This window comes from Lingula anatina, unplaced genomic scaffold (assembly GCF_051362555.1).
Source record: "Lingula anatina isolate TDL-2025a unplaced genomic scaffold, LinAna3.0 unanchor82, whole genome shotgun sequence".
Taxonomy (NCBI): domain Eukaryota; kingdom Metazoa; phylum Brachiopoda; class Lingulata; order Lingulida; family Lingulidae; genus Lingula; species Lingula anatina.
In genome coordinates, this window is record NW_028257603.1 from 3360484 (window position 1) to 3382723 (window position 22240).

A 22240-nucleotide genomic window follows, 5' to 3' on the forward strand; every position below is an offset into this window, starting at 1 on the left:
TTCATTAAAGCCCCCAATTTCAGCTTTAAAGATGGCCAAAAAGCACACCTGAGAACAGGATTTGGAGAGAGGGGGGGTGGAGAGAGTTTTTGCTCTATTTCTTCCTTAATAATGACACAACCACTCTTCCAGCACTTTATTCTGACTACAAATGACCAAACACACCTACCAGACACTATAATGAAGAAAAAAATTTTTCAACCCTACCTGGCCAAAATTGAAGAAAACTGCCATATCCGGACCTTACGAAAATCACTCAAAATCACCCAAAAATGACCCGTCACCAAATTTTCCAAAAAGTGATGAAAATCAATCTACCACACCTGTCATTCATAAAAAATGTGGAAACGCGCCCGGATCACTTCATTAAAGCCCCCAATTTCAGCTTTAAAGATGGCCAAAAAGCACACCTGAGAACAGGATTTGGAGAGAGGGGGGGTGGAGAGAGTTTTTGCTCTATTTCTTCCTTAATAATGACACAACCACTCTTCCAGCACTTTATTCTGACTACAAATGACCAAACACACCTACCAGACACTATAATGAAGAAAAAAATTTTTCAACCCTACCTGGCCAAAATTGAAGAAAACTGCCATATCCGGACCTTACGAAAATCACTCAAAATCACCCAAAAATGACCCGTCACCAAATTTTCCAAAAAGTGATGAAAATCAATCTACCACACCTGTCATTCATAAAAAATGTGGAAACGCGCCCGGATCACTTCATTAAAGCCCCCAATTTCAGCTTTAAAGATGGCCAAAAAGCACACCTGAGAACAGGATTTGGAGAGAGGGGGGGTGGAGAGAGTTTTTGCTCTATTTCTTCCTTAATAATGACACAACCACTCTTCCAGCACTTTATTCTGACTACAAATGACCAAACACACCTACCAGACACTATAATGAAGAAAAAAATTTTTCAACCCTACCTGGCCAAAATTGAAGAAAACTGCCATATCCGGACCTTACGAAAATCACTCAAAATCACCCAAAAATGACCCGTCACCAAATTTTCCAAAAAGTGATGAAAATCAATCTACCACACCTGTCATTCATAAAAAATGTGGAAACGCGCCCGGATCACTTCATTAAAGCCCCCAATTTCAGCTTTAAAGATGGCCAAAAAGCACACCTGAGAACAGGATTTGGAGAGAGGGGGGGTGGAGAGAGTTTTTGCTCTATTTCTTCCTTAATAATGACACAACCACTCTTCCAGCACTTTATTCTGACTACAAATGACCAAACACACCTACCAGACACTATAATGAAGAAAAAATTTTTTCAACCCTACCTGGCCAAAATTGAAGAAAACTGCCATATCCGGACCTTACGAAAATCACTCAAAATCACCCAAAAATGACCCGTCACCAAATTTTCCAAAAAGTGATGAAAATCAATCTACCACACCTGTCATTCATAAAAAATGTGGAAACGCGCCCGGATCACTTCATTAAAGCCCCCAATTTCAGCTTTAAAGATGGCCAAAAAGCACACCTGAGAACAGGATTTGGAGAGAGGGGGGGTGGAGAGAGTTTTTGCTCTATTTCTTCCTTAATAATGACACAACCACTCTTCCAGCACTTTATTCTGACTACAAATGACCAAACACACCTACCAGACACTATAATGAAGAAAAAAATTTTTCAACCCTACCTGGCCAAAATTGAAGAAAACTGCCATATCCGGACCTTACGAAAATCACTCAAAATCACCCAAAAATGACCCGTCACCAAATTTTCCAAAAAGTGATGAAAATCAATCTACCACACCTGTCATTCATAAAAAATGTGGAAACGCGCCCGGATCACTTCATTAAAGCCCCCAATTTCAGCTTTAAAGATGGCCAAAAAGCACACCTGAGAACAGGATTTGGAGAGAGGGGGGGTGGAGAGAGTTTTTGCTCTATTTCTTCCTTAATAATGACACAACCACTCTTCCAGCACTTTATTCTGACTACAAATGACCAAACACACCTACCAGACACTATAATGAAGAAAAAAATTTTTCAACCCTACCTGGCCAAAATTGAAGAAAACTGCCATATCCGGACCTTACGAAAATCACTCAAAATCACCCAAAAAATGACCCGTCACCAAATTTTCCAAAAAGTGATGAAAATCAATCTACCACACCTGTCATTCATAAAAAATGTGGAAACGCGCCCGGATCACTTCATTAAAGCCCCCAATTTCAGCTTTAAAGATAGCCAAAAAGCACACCTGAGAACAGGATTTGGAGAGAGGGGGGGTGGAGAGAGTTTTTGCTCTATTTCTTCCTTAATAATGACACAACCACTCTTCCAGCACTTTATTCTGACTACAAATGACCAAACACACCTACCAGACACTATAATGAAGAAAAAAATTTTTCAACCCTACCTGGCCAAAATTGAAGAAAACTGCCACATCCGGACCTTACGAAAATCACTCAAAATCACCCAAAAATGACCCGTCACCAAATTTTCCAAAAAGTGATGAAAATCAATCTACCACACCTGTCATTCATAAAAAATGTGGAAACGCGCCCGGATCACTTCATTAAAGCCCCCAATTTCAGCTTTAAAGATGGCCAAAAAGCACACCTGAGAACAGGATTTGGAGAGAGGGGGGGTGGAGAGAGTTTTTGCTCTATTTCTTCCTTAATAATGACACAACCACTCTTCCAGCACTTTATTCTGACTACAAATGACCAAACACACCTACCAGACACTATAATGAAGAAAAAAATTTTTCAACCCTACCTGGCCAAAATTGAAGAAAACTGCCATATCCGGACCTTACGAAAATCACTCAAAATCACCCAAAAATGACCCGTCACCAAATTTTCCAAAAAGTGATGAAAATCAATCTACCACACCTGTCATTCATAAAAAATGTGGAAACGCGCCCGGATCACTTCATTAAAGCCCCCAATTTCAGCTTTAAAGATGGCCAAAAAGCACACCTGAGAACAGGATTTGGAGAGAGGGGGGGTGGAGAGAGTTTTTGCTCTATTTCTTCCTTAATAATGACACAACCACTCTTCCAGCACTTTATTCTGACTACAAATGACCAAACACACCTACCAGACACTATAATGAAGAAAAAAATTTTTCAACCCTACCTGGCCAAAATTGAAGAAAACTGCCATATCCGGACCTTACGAAAATCACTCAAAATCACCCAAAAAATGACCCGTCACCAAATTTTCCAAAAAGTGATGAAAATCAATCTACCACACCTGTCATTCATAAAAAATGTGGAAACGCGCCCGGATCACTTCATTAAAGCCCCCAATTTCAGCTTTAAAGATGGCCAAAAAGCACACCTGAGAACAGGATTTGGAGAGAGGGGGGGTGGAGAGAGTTTTTGCTCTATTTCTTCCTTAATAATGACACAACCACTCTTCCAGCACTTTATTCTGACTACAAATGACCAAACACACCTACCAGACACTATAATGAAGAAAAAAATTTTTCAACCCTACCTGGCCAAAATTGAAGAAAACTGCCATATCCGGACCTTACGAAAATCACTCAAAATCACCCAAAAATGACCCGTCACCAAATTTTCCAAAAAGTGATGAAAATCAATCTACCACACCTGTCATTCATAAAAAATGTGGAAACGCGCCCGGATCACTTCATTAAAGCCCCCAATTTCAGCTTTAAAGATGGCCAAAAAGCACACCTGAGAACAGGATTTGGAGAGAGGGGGGGGGGTGGAGAGAGTTTTTGCTCTATTTCTTCCTTAATAATGACACAACCACTCTTCCAGCACTTTATTCTGACTACAAATGACCAAACACACCTACCAGACACTATAATGAAGAAAAAAATTTTTCAACCCTACCTGGCCAAAATTGAAGAAAACTGCCATATCCGGACCTTACGAAAATCACTCAAAATCACCCAAAAATGACCCGTCACCAAATTTTCCAAAAAGTGATGAAAATCAATCTACCACACCTGTCATTCATAAAAAATGTGGAAACGCGCCCGGATCACTTCATTAAAGCCCCCAATTTCAGCTTTAAAGATGGCCAAAAAGCACACCTGAGAACAGGATTTGGAGAGAGGGGGGGTGGAGAGAGTTTTTGCTCTATTTCTTCCTTAATAATGACACAACCACTCTTCCAGCACTTTATTCTGACTACAAATGACCAAACACACCTACCAGACACTATAATGAAGAAAAAAATTTTTCAACCCTACCTGGCCAAAATTGAAGAAAACTGCCATATCCGGACCTTACGAAAATCACTCAAAATCACCCAAAAATGACCCGTCACCAAATTTTCCAAAAAGTGATGAAAATCAATCTACCACACCTGTCATTCATAAAAAATGTGGAAACGCGCCCGGATCACTTCATTAAAGCCCCCAATTTCATCTTTAAAGATGGCCAAAAAGCACACCTGAGAACAGGATTTGGAGAGAGGGGGGGTGGAGAGAGTTTTTGCTCTATTTCTTCCTTAATAATGACACAACCACTCTTCCAGCACTTTATTCTGACTACAAATGACCAAACACACCTACCAGACACTATAATGAAGAAAAAAATTTTTCAACCCTACCTGGCCAAAATTGAAGAAAACTGCCATATCCGGACCTTACGAAAATCACTCAAAATCACCCAAAAATGACCCGTCACCAAATTTTCCAAAAAGTGATGAAAATCAATCTACCACACCTGTCATTCATAAAAAATGTGGAAACGCGCCCGGATCACTTCATTAAAGCCCCCAATTTCAGCTTTAAAGATGGCCAAAAAGCACACCTGAGAACAGGATTTGGAGAGAGGGGGGGTGGAGAGAGTTTTTGCTCTATTTCTTCCTTAATAATGACACAACCACTCTTCCAGCACTTTATTCTGACTACAAATGACCAAACACACCTACCAGACACTATAATGAAGAAAAAAATTTTTCAACCCTACCTGGCCAAAATTGAAGAAAACTGCCATATCCGGACCTTACGAAAATCACTCAAAATCACCCAAAAATGACCCGTCACCAAATTTTCCAAAAAGTGATGAAAATCAATCTACCACACCTGTCATTCATAAAAAATGTGGAAACGCGCCCGGATCACTTCATTAAAGCCCCCAATTTCAGCTTTAAAGATGGTCAAAAAGCACACCTGAGAACAGGATTTGGAGAGAGGGGGGGTGGAGAGAGTTTTTGCTCTATTTCTTCCTTAATAATGACACAACCACTCTTCCAGCACTTTATTCTGACTACAAATGACCAAACACACCTACCAGACACTATAATGAAAAAAAAATTTTTCAACCCTACCTGGCCAAAATTGAAGAAAACTGCCATATCCGGACCTTACGAAAATCACTCAAAATCACCCAAAAATGACCCGTCACCAAATTTTCCAAAAAGTGATGAAAATCAATCTACCACACCTGTCATTCATAAAAAATGTGGAAACGCGCCCGGATCACTTCATTAAAGCCCCCAATTTCAGCTTTAAAGATGGCCAAAAAGCACACCTGAGAACAGTATTTGGAGAGAGGGGGGGTGGAGAGAGTTTTTGCTCTATTTCATCCTTAATAATGACACAACCACTCTTCCAGCACTTTATTCTGACTACAAATGACCAAACACACCTACCAGACACTATAATGAAGAAAAAAATTTTTCAACCCTACCTGGCCAAAATTGAAGAAAACTGCCATATCCGGACCTTACGAAAATCACTCAAAATCACCCAAAAATGACCCGTCACCAAATTTTCCAAAAAGTGATGAAAATCAATCTACCACACCTGTCATTCATAAAAAATGTGGAAACGCGCCCGGATCACTTCATTAAAGCCCCCAATTTCAGCTTTAAAGATGGCCAAAAAGCACACCTGAGAACAGGATTTGGAGAGAGGGGGGGTGGAGAGAGTTTTTGCTCTATTTCTTCCTTAATAATGACACAACCACTCTTCCAGCACTTTATTCTGACTTCAAATGACCAAACACACCTACCAGACACTATAATGAAGAAAAAAATTTTTCAACCCTACCTGGCCAAAATTGAAGAAAACTGCCATATCCGGACCTTACGAAAATCACTCAAAATCACCCAAAAATGACCCGTCACCAAATTTTCCAAAAAGTGATGAAAATCAATCTACCACACCTGTCATTCATAAAAAATGTGGAAACGCGCCCGGATCACTTCATTAAAGCCCCCAATTTCAGCTTTAAAGATGGCCAAAAAGCACACCTGAGAACAGGATTTGGAGAGAGGGGGGGTGGAGTGAGTTTTTGCTCTATTTCTTCCTTAATAATGACACAACCACTCTTCCAGCACTTTATTCTGACTACAAATGACCAAACACACCTACCAGACACTATAATGAAGAAAAAAATTTTTCAACCCTACCTGGCCAAAATTGAAGAAAACTGCCATATCCGGACCTTACGAAAATCACTCAAAATCACCCAAAAATGACCCGTCACCAAATTTTCCAAAAAGTGATGAAAATCAATCTACCACACCTGTCATTCATAAAAAATGTGGAAACGCGCCAGGATCACTTCATTAAAGCCCCCAATTTCAGCTTTAAAGATGGCCAAAAAGCACACCTGAGAACAGGATTTGGAGAGAGGGGGGGGTGGAGAGAGTTTTTGCTCTATTTCTTCCTTAATAATGACACAACCACTCTTCCAGCACTTTATTCTGACTACAAATGACCAAACACACCTACCAGACACTATAATGAAGAAAAAAATTTTTCAACCCTACCTGGCCAAAATTGAAGAAAACTGCCATATCCGGACCTTACGAAAATCACTCAAAATCACCCAAAAATGACCCGTCACCAAATTTTCCAAAAAGTGATGAAAATCAATCTACCACACCTGTCATTCATAAAAAATGTGGAAACGCGCCCGGATCACTTCATTAAAGCCCCCAATTTCAGCTTTAAAGATGGCCAAAAAGCACACCTGAGAACAGGATTTGGAGAGAGGGGGGGTGGAGAGAGTTTTTGCTCTATTTCTTCCTTAATAATGACACAACCACTCTTCCAGCACTTTATTCTGACTACAAATGACCAAACACACCTACCAGACACTATAATGAAGAAAAAAATTTTTCAACCCTACCTGGCCAAAATTGAAGAAAACTGCCATATCCGGACCTTACGAAAATCACTCAAAATCACCCAAAAATGACCCGTCACCAAATTTTCCAAAAAGTGATGAAAATCAATCTACCACACCTGTCATTCATAAAAAATGTGGAAACGCGCCCGGATCACTTCATTAAAGCCCCCAATTTCAGCTTTAAAGATGGCCAAAAAGCACACCTGAGAACAGGATTTGGAGAGAGGGGGGGTGGAGAGAGTTTTTGCTCTATTTCTTCCTTAATAATGACACAACCACTCTTCCAGCACTTTATTCTGACTACAAATGACCAAACACACCTACCAGACACTATAATGAAGAAAAAAATTTTTCAACCCTACCTGGCCAAAATTGAAGAAAACTGCCATATCCGGACCTTACGTAAATCACTCAAAATCACCCAAAAATGACCCGTCACCAAATTTTCCAAAAAGTGATGAAAATCAATCTACCACACCTGTCATTCATAAAAAATGTGGAAACGCGCCCGGATCACTTCATTAAAGCCCCCAATTTCAGCTTTAAAGATGGCCAAAAAGCACACCTGAGAACAGGATTTGGAGAGAGGGGGGGTGGAGAGAGTTTTTGCTCTATTTCTTCCTTAATAATGACACAACCACTCTTCCAGCACTTTATTCTGACTTCAAATGACCAAACACACCTACCAGACACTATAATGAAGAAAAAAATTTTTCAACCCTACCTGGCCAAAATTGAAGAAAACTGCCATATCCGGACCTTACGAAAATCACTCAAAATCACCCAAAAATGACCCGTCACCAAATTTTCCAAAAAGTGATGAAAATCAATCTACCACACCTGTCATTCATAAAAAATGTGGAAACGCGCCCGGATCACTTCATTAAAGCCCCCAATTTCAGCTTTAAAGATGGCCAAAAAGCACACCTGAGAACAGGATTTGGAGAGAGGGGGGGTGGAGAGAGTTTTTGCTCTATTTCTTCCTTAATAATGACACAACCACTCTTCCAGCACTTTATTCTGACTACAAATGACCAAACACACCTACCAGACACTATAATGAAGAAAAAAATTTTTCAACCCTACCTGGCCAAAATTGAAGAAAACTGCCATATCCGGACCTTACGAAAATCACTCAAAATCACCCAAAAATGACCCGTCACCAAATTTTCCAAAAAGTGATGAAAATCAATCTACCACACCTGTCATTCATAAAAAATGTGGAAACGCGCCCGGATCACTTCATTAAAGCCCCCAATTTCAGCTTTAAAGATGGCCAAAAAGCACACCTGAGAACAGGATTTGGAGAGAGGGGGGGTGGAGAGAGTTTTTGCTCTATTTCTTCCTTAATAATGACACAACCACTCTTCCAGCACTTTATTCTGACTACAAATGACCAAACACACCTACCAGACACTATAATGAAGAAAAAAATTTTTCAACCCTACCTGGCCAAAATTGAAGAAAACTGCCATATCCGGACCTTACGAAAATCACTCAAAATCACCCAAAAATGACCCGTCACCAAATTTTCCAAAAAGTGATGAAAATCAATCTACCACACCTGTCATTCATAAAAAATGTGGAAACGCGCCCGGATCACTTCATTAAAGCCCCCAATTTCAGCTTTAAAGATGGCCAAAAAGCACACCTGAGAACAGGATTTGGAGAGAGGGGGGGTGGAGAGAGTTTTTGCTCTATTTCTTCCTTAATAATGACACAACCACTCTTCCAGCACTTTATTCTGACTACAAATGACCAAACACACCTACCAGACACTATAATGAAGAAAAAAATTTTTCAACCCTACCTGGCCAAAATTGAAGAAAACTGCCATATCCGGACCTTACGAAAATCACTCAAAATCACCCAAAAAATGACCCGTCACCAAATTTTCCAAAAAGTGATGAAAATCAATCTACCACACCTGTCATTCATAAAAAATGTGGAAACGCGCCCGGATCACTTCATTAAAGCCCCCAATTTCAGCTTTAAAGATGGCCAAAAAGCACACCTGAGAACAGGATTTGGAGAGAGGGGGGGTGGAGAGAGTTTTTGCTCTATTTCTTCCTTAATAATGACACAACCACTCTTCCAGCACTTTATTCTGACTACAAATGACCAAACACACCTACCAGACACTATAATGAAGAAAAAAATTTTTCAACCCTACCTGGCCAAAATTGAAGAAAACTGCCATATCCGGACCTTACGAAAATCACTCAAAATCACCCAAAAATGACCCGTCACCAAATTTTCCAAAAAGTGATGAAAATCAATCTACCACACCTGTCATTCATAAAAAATGTGGAAACGCGCCCGGATCACTTCATTAAAGCCCCCAATTTCAGCTTTAAAGATGGCCAAAAAGCACACCTGAGAACAGGATTTGGAGAGAGGGGGGGTGGAGAGAGTTTTTGCTCTATTTCTTCCTTAATAATGACACAACCACTCTTCCAGCACTTTATTCTGACTACAAATGACCAAACACACCTACCAGACACTATAATGAAGAAAAAAATTTTTCAACCCTACCTGGCCAAAATTGAAGAAAACTGCCATATCCGGACCTTACGAAAATCACTCAAAATCACCCAAAAAATGACCCGTCACCAAATTTTCCAAAAAGTGATGAAAATCAATCTACCACACCTGTCATTCATAAAAAATGTGGAAACGCGCCCGGATCACTTCATTAAAGCCCCCAATTTCAGCTTTAAAGATGGCCAAAAAGCACACCTGAGAACAGGATTTGGAGAGAGGGGGGGTGGAGAGAGTTTTTGCTCTATTTCTTCCTTAATAATGACACAACCCTTCTTCCAGCACTTTATTCTGACTACAAATGACCAAACACACCTACCAGACACTATAATGAAGAAAAAAATTTTTCAACCCTACCTGGCCAAAATTGAAGAAAACTGCCATATCCGGACCTTACGAAAATCACTCAAAATCACCCAAAAATGACCCGTCACCAAATTTTCCAAAAAGTGATGAAAATCAATCTACCACACCTGTCATTCATAAAAAATGTGGAAACGCGCCCGGATCACTTCATTAAAGCCCCCAATTTCAGCTTTAAAGATGGCCAAAAAGCACACCTGAGAACAGGATTTGGAGAGAGGGGGGGTGGAGAGAGTTTTTGCTCTATTTCTTCCTTAATAATGACACAACCACTCTTCCAGCACTTTATTCTGACTACAAATGACCAAACACACCTACCAGACACTATAATGAAGAAAAAAATTTTTCAACCCTACCTGGCCAAAATTGAAGAAAACTGCCATATCCGGACCTTACGAAAATCACTCAAAATCACCCAAAAATGACCCGTCACCAAATTTTCCAAAAAGTGATGAAAATCAATCTACCACACCTGTCATTCATAAAAAATGTGGAAACGCGCCCGGATCACTTCATTAAAGCCCCCAATTTCAGCTTTAAAGATGGCCAAAAAGCACACCTGAGAACAGGATTTGGAGAGAGGGGGGGTGGAGAGAGTTTTTGCTCTATTTCTTCCTTAATAATGACACAACCACTCTTCCAGCACTTTATTCTGACTACAAATGACCAAACACACCTACCAGACACTATAATGAAGAAAAAAATTTTTCAACCCTACCTGGCCAAAATTGAAGAAAACTGCCATATCCGGACCTTACGAAAATCACTCAAAATCACCCAAAAATGACCCGTCACCAAATTTTCCAAAAAGTGATGAAAATCAATCTACCACACCTGTCATTCATAAAAAATGTGGAAACGCGCCCGGATCACTTCATTAAAGCCCCCAATTTCAGCTTTAAAGATGGCCAAAAAGCACACCTGAGAACAGGATTTGGAGAGAGGGGGGGTGGAGAGAGTTTTTGCTCTATTTCTTCCTTAATAATGACACAACCACTCTTCCAGCACTTTATTCTGACTACAAATGACCAAACACACCTACCAGACACTATAATGAAGAAAAAAATTTTTCAACCCTACCTGGCCAAAATTGAAGAAAACTGCCATATCCGGACCTTACGAAAATCACTCAAAATCACCCAAAAAATGACCCGTCACCAAATTTTCCAAAAAGTGATGAAAATCAATCTACCACACCTGTCATTCATAAAAAATGTGGAAACGCGCCCGGATCACTTCATTAAAGCCCCCAATTTCAGCTTTAAAGATGGCCAAAAAGCACACCTGAGAACAGGATTTGGAGAGAGGGGGGTGGAGAGAGTTTTTGCTCTATTTCTTCCTTAATAATGACACAACCACTCTTCCAGCACTTTATTCTGACTACAAATGACCAAACACACCTACCAGACACTATAATGAAGAAAAAAATTTTTCAACCCTACCTGGCCAAAATTGAAGAAAACTGCCATATCCGGACCTTACGAAAATCACTCAAAATCACCCAAAAATGACCCGTCACCAAATTTTCCAAAAAGTGATGAAAATCAATCTACCACACCTGTCATTCATAAAAAATGTGGAAACGCGCCCGGATCACTTCATTAAAGCCCCCAATTTCAGCTTTAAAGATGGCCAAAAAGCACACCTGAGAACAGGATTTGGAGAGAGGGGGGTAGAGAGAGTTTTTGCTCTATTTCTTCCTTAATAATGACACAACCACTCTTCCAGCACTTTATTCTGACTACAAATGACCAAACACACCTACCAGACACTATAATGAAGAAAAAAATTTTTCAACCCTACCTGGCCAAAATTGAAGAAAACTGCCATATCCGGACCTTACGAAAATCACTCAAAATCACCCAAAAAATGACCCGTCACCAAATTTTCCAAAAAGTGATGAAAATCAATCTACCACACCTGTCATTCATAAAAAATGTGGAAACACGCCCGGATCACTTCATTAAAGCCCCCAATTTCAGCTTTAAAGATGGCCAAAAAGCACACCTGAGAACAGGATTTGGAGAGAGGGGGGGTGGAGAGAGTTTTTGCTCTATTTCTTCCTTAATAATGACACAACCACTCTTCCAGCACTTTATTCTGACTACAAATGACCAAACACACCTACCAGACACTATAATGAAGAAAAAAATTTTTCAACCCTACCTGGCCAAAATTGAAGAAAACTGCCATATCCGGACCTTACGAAAATCACTCAAAATCACCCAAAAATGACCCGTCACCAAATTTTCCAAAAAGTGATGAAAATCAATCTACCACACCTGTCATTCATAAAAAATGTGGAAACGCGCCCGGATCACTTCATTAAAGCCCCCAATTTCAGCTTTAAAGATGGCCAAAAAGCACACCTGAGAACAGGATTTGGAGAGAGGGGGGGTGGAGAGAGTTTTTGCTCTATTTCTTCCTTAATAATGACACAACCACTCTTCCAGCACTTTATTCTGACTACAAATGACCAAACACACCTACCAGACACTATAATGAAGAAAAAAATTTTTCAACCCTACCTGGCCAAAATTGAAGAAAACTGCCATATCCGGACCTTACGAAAATCACTCAAAATCACCCAAAAAATGACCCGTCACCAAATTTTCCAAAAAGTGATGAAAATCAATCTACCACACCTGTCATTCATAAAAAATGTGGAAACGCGCCCGGATCACTTCATTAAAGCCCCCAATTTCAGCTTTAAAGATGGCCAAAAAGCACACCTGAGAACAGGATTTGGAGAGAGGGGGGGTGGAGAGAGTTTTTGCTCTATTTCTTCCTTAATAATGACACAACCACTCTTCCAGCACTTTATTCTGACTACAAATGACCAAACACACCTACCAGACACTATAATGAAGAAAAAAATTTTTCAACCCTACCTGGCCAAAATTGAAGAAAACTGCCATATCCGGACCTTACGAAAATCACTCAAAATCACCCAAAAATGACCCGTCACCAAATTTTCCAAAAAGTGATGAAAATCAATCTACCACACCTGTCATTCATAAAAAATGTGGAAACGCGCCCGGATCACTTCATTAAAGCCCCCAATTTCAGCTTTAAAGATGGCCAAAAAGCACACCTGAGAACAGGATTTGGAGAGAGGGGGGGTGGAGAGAGTTTTTGCTCTATTTCTTCCTTAATAATGACACAACCACTCTTCCAGCACTTTATTCTGACTACAAATGACCAAACACACCTACCAGACACTATAATGAAGAAAAAAATTTTTCAACCCTACCTGGCCAAAATTGAAGAAAACTGCCATATCCGGACCTTACGAAAATCACTCAAAATCACCCAAAAATGACCCGTCACCAAATTTTCCAAAAAGTGATGAAAATCAATCTACCACACCTGTCATTCATAAAAAATGTGGAAACGCGCCCGGATCACTTCATTAAAGCCCCCAATTTCAGCTTTAAAGATGGCCAAAAAGCACACCTGAGAACAGGATTTGGAGAGAGGGGGGGTGGAGAGAGTTTTTGCTCTATTTCTTCCTTAATAATGACACAACCACTCTTCCAGCACTTTATTCTGACTACAAATGACCAAACACACCTACCAGACACTATAATGAAGAAAAAAATTTTTCAACCCTACCTGGCCAAAATTGAAGAAAACTGCCATATCCGGACCTTACGAAAATCACTCAAAATCACCCAAAAATGACCCGTCACCAAATTTTCCAAAAAGTGATGAAAATCAATCTACCACACCTGTCATTCATAAAAAATGTGGAAACGCGCACGGATCACTTCATTAAAGCCCCCAATTTCAGCTTTAAAGATGGCCAAAAAGCACACCTGAGAACAGGATTTGGAGAGAGGGGGGGGTGGAGAGAGTTTTTGCTCTATTTCTTCCTTAATAATGACACAACCACTCTTCCAGCACTTTATTCTGACTACAAATGACCAAACACACCTACCAGACACTATAATGAAGAAAAAAATTTTTCAACCCTACCTGGCCAAAATTGAAGAAAACTGCCATATCCGGACCTTACGAAAATCACTCAAAATCACCCAAAAATGACCCGTCACCAAATTTTCCAAAAAGTGATGAAAATCAATCTACCACACCTGTCATTCATAAAAAATGTGGAAACGCGCCCGGATCACTTCATTAAAGCCCCCAATTTCAGCTTTAAAGATGGCCAAAAAGCACACCTGAGAACAGGATTTGGAGAGAGGGGGGGTGGAGAGAGTTTTTGCTCTATTTCTTCCTTAATAATGACACAACCACTCTTCCAGCACTTTATTCTGACTACAAATGACCAAACACACCTACCAGACACTATAATGAAGAAAAAAATTTTTCAACCCTACCTGGCCAAAATTGAAGAAAACTGCCATATCCGGACCTTACGAAAATCACTCAAAATCACCCAAAAATGACCCGTCACCAAATTTTCCAAAAAGTGATGAAAATCAATCTACCACACCTGTCATTCATAAAAAATGTGGAAACGCGCCCGGATCACTTCATTAAAGCCCCCAATTTCAGCTTTAAAGATGGCCAAAAAGCACACCTGAGAACAGGATTTGGAGAGAGGGGGGGTGGAGAGAGTTTTTGCTCTATTTCTTCCTTAATAATGACACAACCACTCTTCCAGCACTTTATTCTGACTACAAATGACCAAACACACCTACCAGACACTATAATGAAGAAAAAAATTTTTCAACCCTACCTGGCCAAAATTGAAGAAAACTGCCATATCCGGACCTTACGTAAATCACTCAAAATCACCCAAAAATGACCCGTCACCAAATTTTCCAAAAAGTGATGAAAATCAATCTACCACACCTGTCATTCATAAAAAATGTGGAAACGCGCCCGGATCACTTCATTAAAGCCCCCAATTTCAGCTTTAAAGATGGCCAAAAAGCACACCTGAGAACAGGATTTGGAGAGAGGGGGGGTGGAGAGAGTTTTTGCTCTATTTCTTCCTTAATAATGACACAACCACTCTTCCAGCACTTTATTCTGACTTCAAATGACCAAACACACCTACCAGACACTATAATGAAGAAAAAAATTTTTCAACCCTACCTGGCCAAAATTGAAGAAAACTGCCATATCCGGACCTTACGAAAATCACTCAAAATCACCCAAAAATGACCCGTCACCAAATTTTCCAAAAAGTGATGAAAATCAATCTACCACACCTGTCATTCATAAAAAATGTGGAAACGCGCCCGGATCACTTCATTAAAGCCCCCAATTTCAGCTTTAAAGATGGCCAAAAAGCACACCTGAGAACAGGATTTGGAGAGAGGGGGGGTGGAGAGAGTTTTTGCTCTATTTCTTCCTTAATAATGACACAACCACTCTTCCAGCACTTTATTCTGACTACAAATGACCAAACACACCTACCAGACACTATAATGAAGAAAAAAATTTTTCAACCCTACCTGGCCAAAATTGAAGAAAACTGCCATATCCGGACCTTACGAAAATCACTCAAAATCACCCAAAAATGACCCGTCACCAAATTTTCCAAAAAGTGATGAAAATCAATCTACCACACCTGTCATTCATAAAAAATGTGGAAACGCGCCCGGATCACTTCATTAAAGCCCCCAATTTCAGCTTTAAAGATGGCCAAAAAGCACACCTGAGAACAGGATTTGGAGAGAGGGGGGGTGGAGAGAGTTTTTGCTCTATTTCTTCCTTAATAATGACACAACCACTCTTCCAGCACTTTATTCTGACTACAAATGACCAAACACACCTACCAGACACTATAATGAAGAAAAAAATTTTTCAACCCTACCTGGCCAAAATTGAAGAAAACTGCCATATCCGGACCTTACGAAAATCACTCAAAATCACCCAAAAATGACCCGTCACCAAATTTTCCAAAAAGTGATGAAAATCAATCTACCACACCTGTCATTCATAAAAAATGTGGAAACGCCGGATCACTTCATTAAAGCCCCCAATTTCAGCTTTAAAGATGGCCAAAAAGCACACCTGAGAACAGGATTTGGAGAGAGGGGGGGTGGAGAGAGTTTTTGCTCTATTTCTTCCTTAATAATGACACAACCACTCTTCCAGCACTTTATTCTGACTACAAATGACCAAACACACCTACCAGACACTATAATGAAGAAAAAAATTTTTCAACCCTACCTGGCCAAAATTGAAGAAAACTGCCATATCCGGACCTTACAAAAATCACTCAAAATCACCCAAAAATGACCCGTCACCAAATTTTCCAAAAAGTGATGAAAATCAATCTACCACACCTGTCATTCATAAAAAATGTGGAAACGCGCCCGGATCACTTCATTAAAGCCCCCAATTTCAGCTTTAAAGATGGCCAAAAAGCACACCTGAGAACAGGATTTGGAGAGAGGGGGGGGTGGAGAGAGTTTTTGCTCTATTTCTTCCTTAATAATGACACAACCACTCTTCCAGCACTTTATTCTGACTACAAATGACCAAACACACCTACCAGACACTATAATGAAGAAAAAAATTTTTCAACCCTACCTGGCCAAAATTGAAGAAAACTGCCATATCCGGACCTTACGAAAATCACTCAAAATCACCCAAAAATGACCCGTCACCAAATTTTCCAAAAAGTGATGAAAATCAATCTACCACACCTGTCATTCATAAAAAATGTGGAAACGCGCCCGGATCACTTCATTAAAGCCCCCAATTTCAGCTTTAAAGATGGCCAAAAAGCACACCTGAGAACAGGATTTGGAGAGAGGGGGGGGTGGAGAGAGTTTTTGCTCTATTTCTTCCTTAATAATGACACAACCACTCTTCCAGCACTTTATTCTGACTACAAATGACCAAACACACCTACCAGACACTATAATGAAGAAAAAAATTTTTCAACCCTACCTGGCAAAATTGAAGAAAACTGCCATATCCGGACCTTACGAAAATCACTCAAAATCACCCAAAAATGACCCGTCACCAAATTTTCCAAAAAGTGATGAAAATCAATTCTACCACACCTGTCATTCATAAAAAATGTGGAAACGCGCCCGGATCACTTCATTAAAGCCCCCAATTTCAGCTTTAAAGATGGCCAAAAAGCACACCTGAGAACAGGATTTGGAGAGAGGGGGGGTGGAGAGAGTTTTTGCTCTATTTCTTCCTTAATAATGACACAACCACTCTTCCAGCACTTTATTCTGACTACAAATGACCAAACACACCTACCAGACACTATAATGAAGAAAAAAATTTTTCAACCCTACCTGGCCAAAATTGAAGAAAACTGCCATATCCGGACCTTACAAAAATCACTCAAAATCACCCAAAAATGACCCGTCACCAAATTTTCCAAAAAGTGATGAAAATCAATCTACCACACCTGTCATTCATAAAAAATGTGGAAACGCGCCCGGATCACTTCATTAAAGCCCCCAATTTCAGCTTTAAAGATGGCCAAAAAGCACACCTGAGAACAGGATTTGGAGAGAGGGGGGGTGGAGAGAGTTTTTGCTCTATTTCTTCCTTAATAATGACACAACCACTCTTCCAGCACTTTATTCTGACTACAAATGACCAAACACACCTACCAGACACTATAATGAAGAAAAAAATTTTTCAACCCTACCTGGCCAAAATTGAAGAAAACTGCCATATCCGGACCTTACGAAAATCACTCAAAATCACCCAAAAATGACCCGTCACCAAATTTTCCAAAAAGTGATGAAAATCAATCTACCACACCTGTCATTCATAAAAAATGTGGAAACGCGCCCGGATCACTTCATTAAAGCCCCCAATTTCAGCTTTAAAGATGGCCAAAAAGCACACCTGAGAACAGGATTTGGAGAGAGGGGGGGTGGAGAGAGTTTTTGCTCTATTTCTTCCTTAATAATGACACAACCACTCTTCCAGCACTTTATTCTGACTACAAATGACCAAACACACCTACCAGACACTATAATGAAGAAAAAAATTTTTCAACCCTACCTGGCCAAAATTGAAGAAAACTGCCATATCCGGACCTTACGAAAATCACTCAAAATCACCCAAAAATGACCCGTCACCAAATTTTCCAAAAAGTGATGAAAATCAATCTACCACACCTGTCATTCATAAAAAATGTGGAAACGCGCCCGGATCACTTCATTAAAGCCCCCAATTTCAGCTTTAAAGATGGCCAAAAAGCACACCTGAGAACAGGATTTGGAGAGAGGGGGGGGTGGAGAGAGTTTTTGCTCTATTTCTTCCTTAATAATGACACAACCACTCTTCCAGCACTTTATTCTGACTACAAATGACCAAACACACCTACCAGACACTATAATGAAGAAAAAAATTTTTCAACCCTACCTGGCCAAAATTGAAGAAAACTGCCATATCCGGACCTTACGAAAATCACTCAAAATCACCCAAAAATGACCCGTCACCAAATTTTCCAAAAAGTGATGAAAATCAATCTACCACACCTGTCATTCATAAAAAATGTGGAAACGCGCCCGGATCACTTCATTAAAGCCCCCAATTTCAGCTTTAAAGATGGCCAAAAAGCACACCTGAGAACAATATTTGGAGAGAGGGGGGGGTGGGAGAGAGTTTTTGCTCTATTTCTTCCTTAATAATGACACAACCACTCTTCCAGCACTTTATTCTGACTACAAATGACCAAACACACCTACCAGACACTATAATGAAGAAAAAAATTTTTCAACCCTACCTGGCCAAAATTGAAGAAAACTGCCATATCCGGACCTTACGAAAATCACTCAAAATCACCCAAAAATGACCCGTCACCAAATTTTCCAAAAAGTGATGAAAATCAATCTACCACACCTGTCATTCATAAAAAATGTGGAAACGCGCCCGGATCACTTCATTAAAGCCCCCAATTTCAGCTTTAAAGATGGCCAAAAAGCACACCTGAGAACAGGATTTGGAGAGTTTTTGCCTCTATTATTTTTCCTTAATAATGACACAACCACTCTTCCAGCACTTTATTCTGACATACACATGACCAAACACACCTACCAGACACTATAATGAAGAAAAAATTTTTCAACCACTACCACCTCCCCCCCCCCCCCATGGCCAAAATTGAAGAAAACTGCCATATCCGCGACCTTACGAAAATCACTCAAATCACCCACAAAATGACCGTCACCAAATTTTCCAAAAAGTGATGAAAATCAATCTACCACACCTGTCATTCATAAAAAATGTGGAAACGCGCCCGGATCACTTCATTAAAGCCCCCAATTTCAGCTTTAAAGATGGCCAAAAAGCACACCTGAGAACAGGATTTGGAGAGAGGGGGGGTGGAGAGAGTTTTTGCTCTATTTCTTCCTTAATAATGACACAACCACTCTTCCAGCACTTTATTCTGACTACAAATGACCAAACACACCTACCAGACACTATAATGAAGAAAAAAATTTTTCAACCCTACCTGGCCAAAATTGAAGAAAACTGCCATATCCGGACCTTACGAAAATCACTCAAAATCACCCAAAAATGACCCGTCACCAAATTTTCCAAAAAGTGATGAAAATCAATCTACCACACCTGTCATTCATAAAAAATGTGGAAACGCGCCCGGATCACTTCATTAAAGCCCCCAATTTCAGCTTTAAAGATGGCCAAAAAGCACACCTGAGAACAGGATTTGGAGAGAGGGGGGGTGGAGAGAGTTTTTGCTCTATTTCTTCCTTAATAATGACACAACCACTCTTCCAGCACTTTATTCTGACTACAAATGACCAAACACACCTACCAGACACTATAATGAAGAAAAAAATTTTTCAACCCTACCTGGCCAAAATTGAAGAAAACTGCCATATCCGGACCTTACGAAAATCACTCAAAATCACCCAAAAATGACCCGTCACCAAATTTTCCAAAAAGTGATGAAAATCAATCTACCACACCTGTCATTCATAAAAAATGTGGAAACGCGCCCGGATCACTTCATTAAAGCCCCCAATTTCAGCTTTAAAGATGGCCAAAAAGCACACCTGAGAACAGGATTTGGAGAGAGGGGGGGTGGAGAGAGTTTTTGCTCTATTTCTTCCTTAATAATGACACAACCACTCTTCCAGCACTTTATTCTGACTACAAATGACCAAACACACCTACCAGACACTATAATGAAGAAAAAAATTTTTCAACCCTACCTGGCCAAAATTGAAGAAAACTGCCATATCCGGACCTTACGAAAATCACTCAAAATCACCCAAAAATGACCCGTCACCAAATTTTCCAAAAAGTGATGAAAATCAATCTACCACACCTGTCATTCATAAAAAATGTGGAAACGCGCCCGGATCACTTCATTAAAGCCCCCAATTTCAGCTTTAAAGATGGCCAAAAAGCACACCTGAGAACAGGATTTGGAGAGAGGGGGGGTGGAGAGAGTTTTTGCTCTATTTCTTCCTTAATAATGACACAACCACTCTTCCAGCACTTTATTCTGACTACAAATGACCAAACACACCTACCAGACACTATAATGAAGAAAAAAATTTTTCAACCCTACCTGGCCAAAATTGAAGAAAACTGCCATATCCGGACCTTACGAAAATCACTCAAAATCACCCAAAAATGACCCGTCACCAAATTTTCCAAAAAGTGATGAAAATCAATCTACCACACCTGTCATTCATAAAAAATGTGGAAACGCGCCCGGATCACTTCATTAAAGCCCCCAATTTCAGCTTTAAAGATGGCCAAAAAGCACACCTGAGAACAGGATTTGGAGAGAGGGGGGGTGGAGAGAGTTTTTGCTCTATTTCTTCCTTAATAATGACACAACCACTCTTCCAGCACTTTATTCTGACTACAAATGACCAAACACACCTACCAGACACTATAATGAAGAAAAAAATTTTTCAACCCTACCTGGCCAAAATTGAAGAAAACTGCCATATCCGGACCTTACGAAAATCACTCAAAATCACCCAAAAATGACCCGTCACCAAATTTTCCAAAAAGTGATGAAAATCAATCTACCACACCTGTCATTCATAAAAAATGTGGAAACGCGCCCGGATCACTTCATTAAAGCCCCCAATTTCAGCTTTAAAGATGGCCAAAAAGCACACCTGAGAACAGGATTTGGAGAGAGGGGGGGTGGAGAGAGTTTTTGCTCTATTTCTTCCTTAATAATGACACAACCACTCTTCCAGCACTTTATTCTGACTACAAATGACCAAACACACCTACCAGACACTATAATGAAGAAAAAAATTTTTCAACCCTACCTGGCCAAAATTGAAGAAAACTGCCATATCCGGACCTTACGAAAATCACTCAAAATCACCCAAAAATGACCCGTCACCAAATTTTCCAAAAAGTGATGAAAATCAATCTACCACACCTGTCATTCATAAAAAATGTGGAAACGCGCCCGGATCACTTCATTAAAGCCCCCAATTTCAGCTTTAAAGATGGCCAAAAAGCACACCTGAGAACAGGATTTGGAGAGAGGGGGGGTGGAGAGAGTTTTTGCTCTATTTCTTCCTTAATAATGACACAACCACTCTTCCAGCACTTTATTCTGACTACAAATGACCAAACACACCTACCAGACACTATAATGAAGAAAAAAATTTTTCAACCCTACCTGGCCAAAATTGAAGAAAACTGCCATATCCGGACCTTACGAAAATCACTCAAAATCACCCAAAAATGACCCGTCACCAAATTTTCCAAAAAGTGATGAAAATCAATCTACCACACCTGTCATTCATAAAAAATGTGGAAACGCGCCCGGATCACTTCATTAAAGCCCCCAATTTCAGCTTTAAAGATGGCCAAAAAGCACACCTGAGAACAGGATTTGGAGAGAGGGGGGGTGGAGAGAGTTTTTGCTCTATTTCTTCCTTAATAATGACACAACCACTCTTCCAGCACTTTATTCTGACTACAAATGACCAAACACACCTACCAGACACTATAATGAAGAAAAAAATTTTTCAACCCTACCTGGCCAAAATTGAAGAAAACTGCCATATCCGGACCTTACGAAAATCACTCAAAATCACCCAAAAATGACCCGTCACCAAATTTTCCAAAAAGTGATGAAAATCAATCTACCACACCTGTCATTCATAAAAAATGTGGAAACGCGCCCGGATCACTTCATTAAAGCCCCCAATTTCAGCTTTAAAGATGGCCAAAAAGCACACCTGAGAACAGGATTTGGAGAGAGGGGGGGTGGAGAGAGTTTTTGCTCTATTTCTTCCTTAATAATGACACAACCACTCTTCCAGCACTTTATTC